This window comes from Parus major, chromosome 7, assembly GCF_001522545.3.
Source record: "Parus major isolate Abel chromosome 7, Parus_major1.1, whole genome shotgun sequence".
NCBI classification, from domain to species: domain Eukaryota; kingdom Metazoa; phylum Chordata; class Aves; order Passeriformes; family Paridae; genus Parus; species Parus major.
In genome coordinates this window covers 8,330,523-8,343,531 of record NC_031776.1, presented here as the reverse complement: position 1 = coordinate 8,343,531, position 13,009 = coordinate 8,330,523, and the positions used below count along the sequence as shown (strand labels likewise).

Sequence of the window (13,009 nt, the reverse complement as noted above, 5' to 3'; positions counted from 1 at the left end):
AGGTTTTGCAGCTGTTTCTCTTCCACAGAGCTGAATCGGTACCTCTGAAAGGTCCAGTCCTCTCTTTGTAGCCCTGCTGCAGGACAATCAGTGGCCATGACTTTCCCCTTTAGCTTGTTTGTGTCAGTATGTGACAGGGATGTCAGGGGTCGTTTTTAGGGTCATTTCTCTGTTGAGAACTGCCCTGACATCACCTCAGCCAGTAAGTGACCAAACAATTGCGAGATATTCTAGTCCCATTGACCTGGGATAAATATGAATGACAGCATCATGCAAATGCAAGCGCCTGAATTCAATATATTGTTTTTTTCTGGAAGCTGTCTGGCCCTGAAGATTTTAATATTTTTATTATTTTTACATATAGGTACTAAGGAACTCTGTTGCTTGGAGACCTGCATCTTTCTAGCTGTGCTCAGAACAGGTAAGGTCAATTATTCAAATAAAGTTGTAGTGACCAGAAAATGCATGGAAAGCACCCTAATATTTTATCAGTTTGAAAATGGGGAAGTCGGTCACAAGTCTTTGTTCTCAAATTACTTAAAGTTACAAAATGTGTAATCTTGCCATTTCAAAAAGTATGGGAAAATGCCTGAGATATGCTGTGGCAGGAATTCTTTCCTGTTGTGTATTCTGCTTTATTCCACAAGTGACAACCACTTTACAGTGCTGGATGCAAGACTATTGCATTTGTAAATGTTCGAGCTGCTGATATCAGTATATATTGTAGTGCCTGGGCAATGTATAAGCTTAATTTATTATTTTTTACTAATTTTTTAAAAAACTGTATTTTATGATAGAGAATACAAGAGAGAGAAGCCATGGGTATTCTGTGATTCAAAGGGAAGAAAAGCCCAAATGCCTGGTTTTTTTCAGCCTCTGATAAGTGCAGCTCACAGCATTCAACTGCTAATGCAGAATTTAATCCTAGTTCTGCATTTTCCCTTTCTCAAACTGCTAAATGTGATACAGAATGGCAACTCCTACTTAATTCAAAATGCATTTTAAATGCACATTTCCAAGCACTAAAGTTACTGGAGGAGTTCTTTGCATAAAATGACATTACTCTGTGTACATTAAAAAAATGGAGGGCAATAGGAATTTGTTGTGATAGAAAGTGTAAGCTTGGAGACTTTCAGACATTTAAAATGCTAGGAAAGAGTTTAAAAAAAAAAAAAAAAGTTTTCTTCTGCATACTTTTGTGCCAGTAATCACCACAAATTCCTTGCAGAAAATCCCTCAGGCAAAATTGTTCCTCCCAGGTATAATTATGGCAGACAGAAGGAGCTGCAGGGGCCAGTTCCCAAGCTGGAGGGCCTGTGCTCTCCTGGGGTCAGGCCTGTGGCAGGAGCAGCTCCAGCTCAGCACTGCCAGGCTGCCCCTGCCTGAGGGATTTTGGAGAGTGTGTGAGCCCAGCTTTCTTGAGGGTGAGACAAACAAGGCCAGGAGTTAATGGCATAGAAACCACGGCTGGTACAAGGCAGTGGTGGAGGAGCAAAGGGGCTGGTGACACCTGTGACATCCCAGTGACATCCCCATCCCAGTGCCAGGTGAGCTGCTGGCACAGGGACCCCGAGGAGGAGAAAGAGCCCCTACAAAATCCCGCAGAGAGTGATGGTGAGGAAAGATTTGACAGCGAGGAAAAAGTGACAGAGAAGGGAGATGTGGTCTAGGAAAAGCTTATGAAACAGAAACAGGGGAAAAAACAAAATGGGGGGGTGGGGAAAGAGGGCAAGCAAACTAAAAGCAAAGCAATAACAGCATACAGAATAAACTCAAATTTTTTACACTAGTATTGCAAGATAAAAAATCCACTGGGAAAGGAGGGCAAGCACTGGGTTGAGACGAGAGGCAAGATTTCTCTGTGCCTGAAAGCATACTGTTAAGATGAATTTTCTTTATGCATCCATACCCTTTACCTAAGTGCAGTAAGAATAGGTTGAGGCCTGTTGGCTATGAAATGTATTTATGATTTTCTGCTGCCAAATAAACCTTCAATTTTGTTCAAAAATTGTTTTCTTTATTTACCCAGGGCAGGTTCTTTTAGTGCTAAAGCTAAATGTCACTCTGATCTGCTAGAAGTATTTTGTTCTGCATAATAGCCCAATGCCTTTAAAATTCAGTGTGTTATGCCTTATTTAAAAATAATGGGCAATATAGCTGTATTTCACAGTGAATAAGTGTATTAATTATGAGACAAATCACACTAGATACTGTTTGCTGCTCAGTTTCCTTTGAAATTCAATGAATAATAATTTTCTTCAAAACAGTGGACATTTTTAATGCAGCCAACAATGATGAAGTAGACTAATTACAGGTAATATATTTTTATTGAAATCTGAATGACTACACTTGTCACTGGGTCTCAGAAGCAAGCTATACTAGTTTGAATTATAGAACATAATATATATCAACTAATTATAGATTTGTATCATTCCTACTAAAGAACATCAAGTTAGTGAGAATTTCATCTGGCCCAATTTTCCTGAAGTGTCAGAGGTAAAGCTTCCCTTGACCTAAATGCAACCTGTGTTCATTCTTCATTTTATGGCGGGAGCAGGTTTGTTTTTACCCTTAAACTTCTGCAAAACAGAATATACAGGGCTAGAAACTCCACACTACCATAAAAGGCAGCTGCCTGCTCTGACCCTGATGTGAGATCTCGCTTCTTGGTAGCTTGGGTGTCACCTGCAGACACAAAGGCTCTACCATGATGCTCCACACTCATCACCAGGAAAGAAAAAAAGAAAAAAAAAAGAGGCTTATTATAAGTTTCAAATTTTCTTTCTGTAAACCTCAATATTCACTTAAACTTAGCTGTTTAAGCACTTACACCTGCCACTAAATTCCTTTGCTGGAATATTAATGGGAAGGGAGCACAAGGGGTAAAATCAGTCTAAATTAATTTCAAAATTCAAATAAAGGCTCGTGCTTAGATTGTTTTTCTCCAGGACTCACCATTTCTAATTAGGATGCAATATGACATGTCCTGTTTTCACATTTCATACACTGCATATTTCAAGTAGAAAATCTAGACTCTCAAGATGATGGCTGGCAACTCGAGAGAAAGAAAAACATAAACAACTTGGAGGAAAAAAATGAATATAATAAAACTACTCTTGAAAATATTCCAAGAGTAAGTCAGTTCAGAAATATGTTCAAAATATGGAGTGTGAGCATTAGTTTTCCATAATACAGATGGAATCAATGCATGCAGAATATTGATTACAGATTAAGCTCACCTTATCAATAAAGATTTTGCAACTTTTGCAATCATCTTCTGAGGGATCCATCATGCAGTTCTATCTATCCTGAAAAAAATCTTTCCATTGTTAAGAAGGTTGCCTTTTTCACTAAGAGAGCTTGAAAACAGTTTCTCATCAACTCAGTTCCTTAAAAAAAGACTATTTTGGTTTTTTTCCACTTCTTCTGTAACAATATTCCTTGGTTTAGAAATTCATATCAGATTCTTAAGCCCTATTGAAGAAAAAAATAAATAATAATAAGTACTAAAAATATAAATAATGTTATATGGATGCTAAAATTTAAAGGACATAATGAATTCTCTAATGAAATATATTATGTATCAAAACAAAAATACTCTTAAGAAGACCAAAACAAGTATCTTTCTATTAAGACTGTGCAGTACACATTCCAAAACATGTATCTGTAATTGGAATAAAAATCTTGAAACTAACATGATGTTCAGACCTTATTATGTTCCTACAATTAGCTATTGATCTAACACACATTTAAAAGATAAATATTTCCTTTTGGCTACAAACAGCTGCCAATGGAAAGAGCATCAAACAATGGCTTAGTGGTTATTTAAAATGAGCCTTGAACTATTTTTGTCTTAGATGGGGCATAAGAGCTAAAGCAAAGCACAGGTGTTGCAGGTGGATGGGAAAGGCACAAAGTGGCACAGAGCTAGGAAGGATCACACACTCCTTGTCTCAGCTGTGGTTACTTAGAGGTTTCCTCTGAAGGTGTTGCATAGATGTTCAGGAATGAATTGTGCTGAGTCGTACCCAAAGGCTGGATTCAGTTCAAAAGCTCATTTGACACATAATCAAAGCCCACAAATGGAAAAACTGAATTAATAAGAACCCTCCATCTTTTCCCTTAGACATGAAGCAACAGATCAACTTGCTTTCAACAGTTCAAAATCAAAGTAAGGCTGTCCCAAGCGGGCATGAAAATTGTGTCATTCAAACAACATGTGAACTCCAATTACGACTCTACAAGTGATATCCTTTACTCCTGTAATCTGCAGGTATAGTAATTGTTTGTGTTTGATTTTTACCAAATCCAACAGCACCATAGGGCCTGATCATTAGCACTTAATTTAAGGAGGCATCAACAACTTCAGTAATGGTAAGTGTGTTATTGAGGGTAACTGCTCATTTCATTAGCTTGTTTTCAAACTTGTACAATTCTTATTCAATAGGATACTGCTTTTGTCAAGCTATTTTATTGATAGCTTAACAAATTAAAAGAGGCATTTCATTCTTTTCCTTGGAGAGAAAGGAAAAACAGAAGGATGGAAAACAATTAAGAATTGAGAAATGAATAACAAGCTGCAATTAGTTGTGCAACAGTGAAGTATTGCAGAGATTTCACTTTGCACTAGAAGGATCAGGTCTTGAAAAACGTCCTGGAGAATAAGATCCTTTAAGAAAACAAACATGCATTATTGAGTTGCATGGACTAGGAAATCACAAGAGATTTCTCTCTCTGCCATTCAATTTAAAAGACCTTTGAATCTTGGTTTGCTCTTATCTCAGTGGCAACCAATAAGTGTTTTAGTTATTATCAGAAAGGGTTTCTACTAAGTCCAGAGCTCTTTCTAGAAACATTTCTCTATTTGAGAATCTCTCTCCCTTTCAGACTTCTCTGGCTTTAAAAAAAAAATATTCAACTTTAAATCTCATCTGGTAATGGAATATGTTATTAACATGACAAAAGCAAACTTCATTTGTTATAAAATTATGCTTCACTGCAATTATTTAGAAATGCAATATGCCTATAAGTGCATTTAAATTACGGTAAGCAAAACAGCACTTTATGAAGAGTTGGGTACTGTTGGGTTTGGGGTGATTTTTCTTTTTAATGGACTGTACCACCCACTAAAAGATTTCTGGTTTCTTGGATGATTCATTAATGCTTCCTTCATTTTCCAATTTCTATGGGACCATCTGGCCCATCTTTGTAGAAAGGCATTTAGCTGTAAATATATTTTACAGTCTTTCTCAATTTAAAAGTAGTTGCCCAGCTGCTTCACAGAAACTGTCAGCAATTGGTAAACTCCTCAGAATTGCCAGCCTTCATTAGTAATCCAATCAGGATGTAGTTTAAAATACTGCAAATCAGATTATGCTTCATTGGACAGGAATTGGAGTGACATGATGTGCTGGGTTATCTTATTTTGCATCTGTGATTGCCTTTAATCCAGGAGATGCATCCACTTTCTTTTGAGGGGAATGCACTTAGGCTGGAACTGGCTGTCCCTATGCATAGATCCTGGTGTTCCCACAAAAAGACCTGCTCAGGTTTTGTCATTCTCCTGGAGCTGAAGTCACAGTCAGACATCAGTAGCCTGAGTTGTATACAGCATCTGCTCTCTGAGTTCCTGTGTTACATGATTTAGGTTAACTAGAACTGTGCATTTGTGTTTTCTGACTTCTGTGAATTTTTATTGGTCCTGTTCTCTCTCACTGTTATCTTCTGTATTATAAAACCCACATTTCTTTAACAGCTGGCAGTGCTTGCTGTTAATAAGGTAAGAATGTGGAGGCAAGGCAGTGAGGTTGGCACTGGGCTACATTAATCAGTTATTTCAGTACATCATTTCTGTCATTGAGAGAGTCTCAGGTACAATATGCAGATGGCAATATTTATCAGAAAGGTCTAATTAATATAAATTTCTATGCATGGAGAATCTTGTGTTGCAGACCAAACTGCACAAAGAATTGGATGGATACAGAATTCTGTATTTATTTATAAGGCACCTGTACTACTCAAACAATGTGTGCATAGAAGAACTGCCACTTTGCACTGTAAAGTACATTCTGGACTATACCTTCTGTAGTATTAGATTCTCTGATGGGACAACTCATTTAGGTCAGTGAGGGAGTAAAGTTTGCCTCATTTAGCCAGCTGGTGTTTCCTAGGACATTTCACTAAGTTCCATTCAAAAGTAATTCTGAACTTTGTGCTTTAGATACATATTAGATACTTTGTGCTTTTAGATACATATTCTGAGTTACTGATTGCCAAAGTAAAAGAAAGCGGGTCACCCACTCACTACCTGCTGCTCAGCTCTAGAAATTTTATCTCTTGTTAAAGGCTGAAAAGTCTGTTCATTGTTATCAGTTGGATGCAGAGTTGCATGATCTAGCTTTTATCAATTGTGCTTGATACGCCTCTAATTAGATGAGCCCTCAGGAACAGCCTTGAAAATATGAAGAGGACATGAGCAATTTATGTAAGAGATTCTGTGAGACATTAATATACTACTTCCAGTTGAACAGAGGGTTTCCAAGGTGTGAGATATAAAGGGACATATTAACAGGATAATGTGATGTCAAAGAAGTTTGTCTAGTCATTATTTTCATGAGAAATTTAGACATAGGTAATAGTGTGGAGATAAATTCTGACAGGTCTATCCAGAGTAGATAAAAGAAGATAAATTTCTAGATAATCATGTCTTTGGGATCTATTTAGTTAACAGTACAGAGGGAGAATATTTAAGTGAGTGGAGTAGAAGAGACATTCTACTGGGGATTTAAATCCTTAAAAGGAAATTTCACTAGTTTTATCCAATCTGTAGTTGAATTGTAATAGTTGAATAGTAATAAAAGTACTAAAACTACATGTCTTAGTGCTATGAGAAGTTTAACATTTAGTGAGTAACTTTACAAATACTGTAGCAATACCTACTCTCTGGCACACAAGGAAATCATCTTACAGCGCATTGTATACTACATTTTCACCCTCCAAGCAATACTTTTGGTCAGCCTTAGGGAGGAAATTAGGGAGTGCTAGAGGTGACAAGCATCCATTTTCACTTGTTTGGTAGGGGTAATTTTCATTAATTAAATCCGTTGTTTATGGAGTCATTGGCACTCAGCTAGCAGAAAGTTTCAAGATAACTACTTTTTTCAAAGGCAGTTGCGTGGAATTATTTGAGTGTGTATGGTTACTTTATTAAATTCAGAGAGCTCTGCTGACTCTGATTTTCATGTATCTTTCCATTTTTGTCTACTGTCATTGTGATCTGTGAAGAGTTTGGCTTTTCAACTAAATCCCCCAGTTCAGTTCATTCCAGGCATAGTTTGAAGACCCATCCTAGTGGATAATTGCACATTTCATGGCATTTTTATGAGCCTTTGCTTCATAGCTTGTGGATGTCTGTATTTCCTAAGCTTTATAGCCCATGAAATAAAGGGGTTGTGTTGCAGTACATTCAACAGCTTATACAAAGAACCTGAATGCTAATTTTTAGGAACCAAGAATTGAGACAAGTGACATCATTTTCCTCTTGCAGTGTGGAGCCAGGAATGACTCCACTCTACTTTCAGCAACTGAATGAAGCTAGGCTAGTAAAAAGCCTTTGCAAATTCTGTTTGTTCCTAAATACAGTATGGCTCCCAGTGGAATTTCCCCCCATCTCCAAGTAGTTAGGAAGGAATTCTGTTTATCTTTTTTTTGTTGACTGTGAGACAGCCTGGCACAGGTTGTTCAAGCAAAAAAATAAACAGCAATGTACAACACCATTTCCACAACTGAAAAACTAATATGTGAACTAGTGATTATATCAATACACACTCAGCTATCAGAAAAGTAAGCAAAAGGGAAATGAAACAGTGTACATGAAGGGAAGAACAGGAAAAGGAGAAAATTGTGATCCAGCTGCCATCTCCAAAAAATTATCCAAAAGAGCAGCTCCTGTCAATCCTCAAGTGTGACAAAACAACTCCCATGTTCTTATGAAGACTGCTAGCCTTCTATCCTTGCCATGTTCAAATATTAGGCTTACTTTTGTTTAACTATTCAGTAAAGAGCTGTAATGAAATTTCTTTCCTACCGGATTTGGTGATTGATCCTTTATTCAGATCTTCATAAAATATCCACCAAGATCTACCAGTGGTTTGGCTCTTTTGACTGGTAATACTGATGATTTTATTAATACTAGGGCAAAAGGGATTGAATACTTATATCCAGAAATCCATACTTTTAGCCCCTTATTTTATATGTTGTTAAATGAAGCTGCTATGGATAAACAGTGGATGCATTAAGTACACAGGATATGATATGTACTATAGCAGTGGCTTAGACTTCCTCTGTGATTTTATTGCCATAAATGATTGCACAGCAAAACGGGGTAATTCACAGAGACTTCATAACTTCTTCCCTTTTTTCTCTTTGTCTATTGCTTGTGCTTCTTCTCGCTTTTTCTCCTTTACACTATCAGTAAGAAAATGAAATAAAAAGATCAATGTTGTAATACTTGTGCTTCCACATTTCAGCCACCAATACATTTTATTTATTGGTAAGGTGTTATTTAGCCTTAAGAGTTTTCTATACTATTTAAGTGCAAAATAAGTGAAGGGAAACAAACATGCACATATTTACATATATTTATTGATTTATATCCAATTTATGTAGCAGTTAATTTTCAGCAAAGATTTTATGGTTATATAAAAATCCAAGGACTTTTATCTGAAAAAAATAAAGAGAGGGAAAGCTGATAAAATATGAAAAATATAATTCTCTAAAAGAATTCTGGAGGAAGATATGAGCTCTCTGTCTTGACCATTATTTGTTCAGTTGAGGACCTGAAATACTATTTTCACCTCCTTTGATTATGGGTCATTTACTTAGGGGTTCTAATCTCAGGTGATTCCCAGTGATTAAAAAATATGTATCAAAGAAAATGAAAGGGACCTGTGCTATATCACTTACAACGAAGGTCTCAGGACCATTTCTGAGAAATGAAAGCAGTTCTCCAGTAACTGAAAGTGTCAGTGCATACAACAGTGACTTTGATCCTGGTGTATCAACAGGAAAAAACAAAGTAGCTTAAGAATTTTGGACATGGGCTTTATAATTTTGGCTGATAATAAATAAATTAATAATAAATGAAATAAGAAATTAAAAACCAGGATCATCATGGTTTTCTCCAACTTAGCCCTTGATTTGCTTTTGAATGGTTTGTTCTGTATTTACAAATAGCATTTATGAGCCATTCCTTTTAAACAAAAATACATTAGAAGTAAATATAGAAAATATACAGGAGAAACATATAAGTAAACTAAACATCTAAAGTTAATTTAGTATTCAAGGTTTGATTTGAACCTGTGACACTATGAAGAAAAAGTCTGCATCTAAACCATATGCAACAGGACATGAATTGATTTTTGTGTTTTCCATTTTACATAGTGGACATTGATTTGCATTCCTAATAAGGCCATTAATAATGGAGTGAAAGGAAGGGTAATAGTCATCCGGTATATCTGTAACAAGTTGGAATATTAGTCATTAGCTACTATGCCTGTAGTCACTTAGTTCAAATCTGTGTCTAGGTGCCCTTTTGCTTTGTACAAACTGTAGGACAAAGAGAGATTGTTGTAGGAGAGAGATTGTAGAGACAAAAGAGATTGCAGTGAAGTTTTAACTGGTCTAAATAAAAACACTTTCTTCAGATATTATCATGTATTAGTGTCCAAAGATGAAGATCAATAAACTAGAAAGGAAGCATTTTTATTTAGGAGCTGCTTCACTGGGGGAATAGGAGGAGATTTAAACATGGTGTAAACTCAGTGAAGAAGTGCATTGCAATTTTATTGTCATGAGTAAGCACGTGAGGCAGCAGATGTAAGTTACAAAAGCAGAAAATATCTGGGCAGAACCTCTATCTACTCAATGTACTTTAGTCCAAATAGTAATAGTGACACTGCCAGCTGGAGGGCAGGAAGAATTCACCTGAATGATATTTTGAGCTTTGGGATTCTAGGGAGTTTCAGAGAAGTGGATGAGCAGATGGAAACAAATGAAAATGAAAACTTTTATGGTATGAAGTTGTTTGAAAATGTATGTTGTATGATTACTGTTGCAACATAGCAGGGAACATAATCTAGCTGCAGAAAGCCAACTGCTAATGATGAAATGGTAGCCATCATAAAAATTAACACATTCAGATTCATTAACAAGCAATGCATATGTTACCAATCTTCCTGTTTTAATTTTTCAGGACACAAAGATAAGCCTAAGAAACACTAAAATGTAGTAAATGCTGTAAAAAGTACTTCAATAAATGCAGAATAAGGGAATTCCATACCTACCTGTTTTACGTAAATACTAGATAGATGAAATGTTATGTAAATGAAATCACAAATCTCCCCTAATATAATTAACAACATATATGCACCCCATAACTCCACTTATCCAAGAACTTTGTTCTTTACTGTTTTTATCTGTGTTGGATACATGACTGAAACTGGCTGGCTTACAATACCACAAACCCCCATCAGTTGCTTGCATGGTTTCTCTCCAGTTAATTTCTTATGGTTCCTTAACTAGTGCTTTCTTTTTGGCTCTTTAACTGGTGCTATCATTCTATGCTGCACACGCCACTTCATCTCTTCTGGAAAGTTCTGACAGGGTGCACTGGGAAAACAGGAACTCTTCTTCCATTGTGAACAGTGCTGCCTTGTACTTCCCAACCCCCTCAATCCTTTCCTTTCAAGGTGGTTCAAGTGCTCCCTTTCACGTACTTTCTTAATTATTTGAAATCACAGTATTGCTGCTTTCAATCAGTGCTGATGATACTCTGTATCCTGTGAGTCTCACAGTCACATGAGAACACTCAGGTCTGTTTTGCCCATCATCTTCCTCCAGTCATTGAACACTTCCCGTCAGCAAGTATGGAAGATCATATAATAAGGTGCTTTCATAAAATAATAACCACAGGATAAAGCGCAGTCTGTGCTTTATCTGCCTATTGAACTACTTACCTATCTGTTTAAATGTCAGAAACAATTCCAGACATTAGCTAATATATCTGTAATATACGATGATATGCTGCCACAAAGGCAGCAATTTTCTAGCACTCATAGACTTCCTCAGGACCCTCATGATGAGATGAACAGAAGCAGACAATAAATTCCACTTCTTGCATAGACTCTCCCTGTCACTACAGGAAGTTAATCTTTGCTTAAGGTCTAACAAAGTTAGTACCATTTTGCTGTTGAAGCAAAAATAAAATACATGGGTAGACAGTTGCCATGTTCCCACCTCCTAGTTCTTCACGAAGAGAAAAGAATTTTAGACAGTTTTGTCAGCTAGCTGAGCTTTCTGTTCATTCCTCCTAGGCCTTTTCACAGTTTGGACAACTTCCGAGTAATTCAATGTCAAGGACATTGCTTCTGAAAACGTCACATCTGCCATTTTCAGAGTGCATGGAGCTGTCTCCTGCCAGCTGCAGTACATTAATTTTGAAGGCATCAAAAAAGGCCACCATAATTGATTGTTTAAACAGAAGTACTTCTTTTCCACACTTGCAAATAGAAGTGCAGACCTTCCTTGTCCTGTCACATCTGACAGCCACCATCACCTTTCCCCAGTGTCTCACCTACTCGCCAGCATTTTAAAATCCCTTTTAATAAGAATTATTTATGACAGTCGTACCCTAAACACACTTTGCAACCAAATAAAATGCTACATTAGTAACAAAGCTGGTAGGCATTACCCTAAAGTGTTGATTGCTCCAGGGCTAACATTTGTGCTAAGCTTCCTCTCAGGTCTTAACTGTAAGCTTGACAAGACCGGTCCAAAAATATTGTGGAATGTCCTGTGGCAGCTCTGTATTTTATTAGTTTCTGGACAGCTACTGGTGAAAGTGCAAAGCAAGGGCAGGAGGGATGATCTGTGTGACTGGGGACTTGTTTTACTCCAGGGGAAGTACAGAGAGCAAAGTTTGGTATCTTCCTGGACTAACCACCCCCATCTGCTGACCAAGGAAACTGAGGAATGGTTTTCTTCCCTGTTTTCTCATAAATACAATGATCCTTCTTTGTTTCAGTCACTGAATCTGATGAGAATGTCACCAGATGTGACAAGAAAGGCAAAGGTCTCTATCTTTCCCTGTATCTGCTCCTAATTCCCCTTTTCAGGGAACGCATTGTGTCTCCAGTCTTCTTTGGTTTTTCTCTCCTAAGATTCTTGTTTTGATTTCTCATCAGTATTTCCTCTCCATGGATCTCTTGTCAATTAAGCACAGTGAGTAAACCCATTTTTGTACAGAATTACTGGTGTAATTTGAGTAGTATTTGTCTCTATTACTAGTTTGATGCAATTTACTGAAATGGGTTCTGCATATACTCAAACATAAAAAAGAACAAAAAAACCCTGACTCTTGCATTTCATTGATAGTTTCATCTTTGTGGATATTGGTAAAGATCACATGATTAGGGTATATATGTGGATATGGAACTTACGTTATTTGCACCCTAAGAATTTCAATTAAATCATTTTATTTTTGCTTCCATGTTTTAAAAGCTTGCATGTTATACTGGCATATTTGCTTGGGAAAATAACTCACTCTTGAGCTAAGTGTCCAGGCATAAATCAGTTTGACATACTCTGTCTCCATGGTTAGGAATGGCATTGAAAAGAAGGTAACATAATTTTGAAGTTGAACAATATGGGCCCAAGCAACTGAGACAGTAATGAGTCAAAATTGCTATTCATTGTGCAAACTTGAATATGAAAGAAGCCATATCTGGGAAAAGAATCTGAGAAAAAAAAAAAGAGATAAAATCCAACATCAGTTCTTATTTGCTCTTTGAAGTCTGATTTTGCCCACAGAAAATGCATGAAAGAAATTTTGAATGCATTTTTCTGATGATCAGGCTTTTCAGCTGTTGACAATTCCAGGTTTTTGCCTGTTAATACACTGTGTCAAGTGTATATTTAAATATACGTAATTGGAGATCAGGAAGATTCCTTT

General features: G+C 36.8%; 1 long non-coding RNA gene across 1 annotated transcript; it reads left to right on the top strand.

The window, feature by feature from the left end:
- The first annotated feature begins 370 nt into the window (after window positions 1–370).
- LOC107207579 lies at window positions 371–11,401 on the top strand. The gene is made up of 3 exons (XR_004498328.1): window positions 371–421; window positions 4,127–4,273; window positions 11,373–11,401. It is a non-coding gene; the product is annotated as an uncharacterized LOC107207579 (long non-coding RNA).
- Window positions 11,402–13,009: the final 1,608 nt, after the last annotated feature.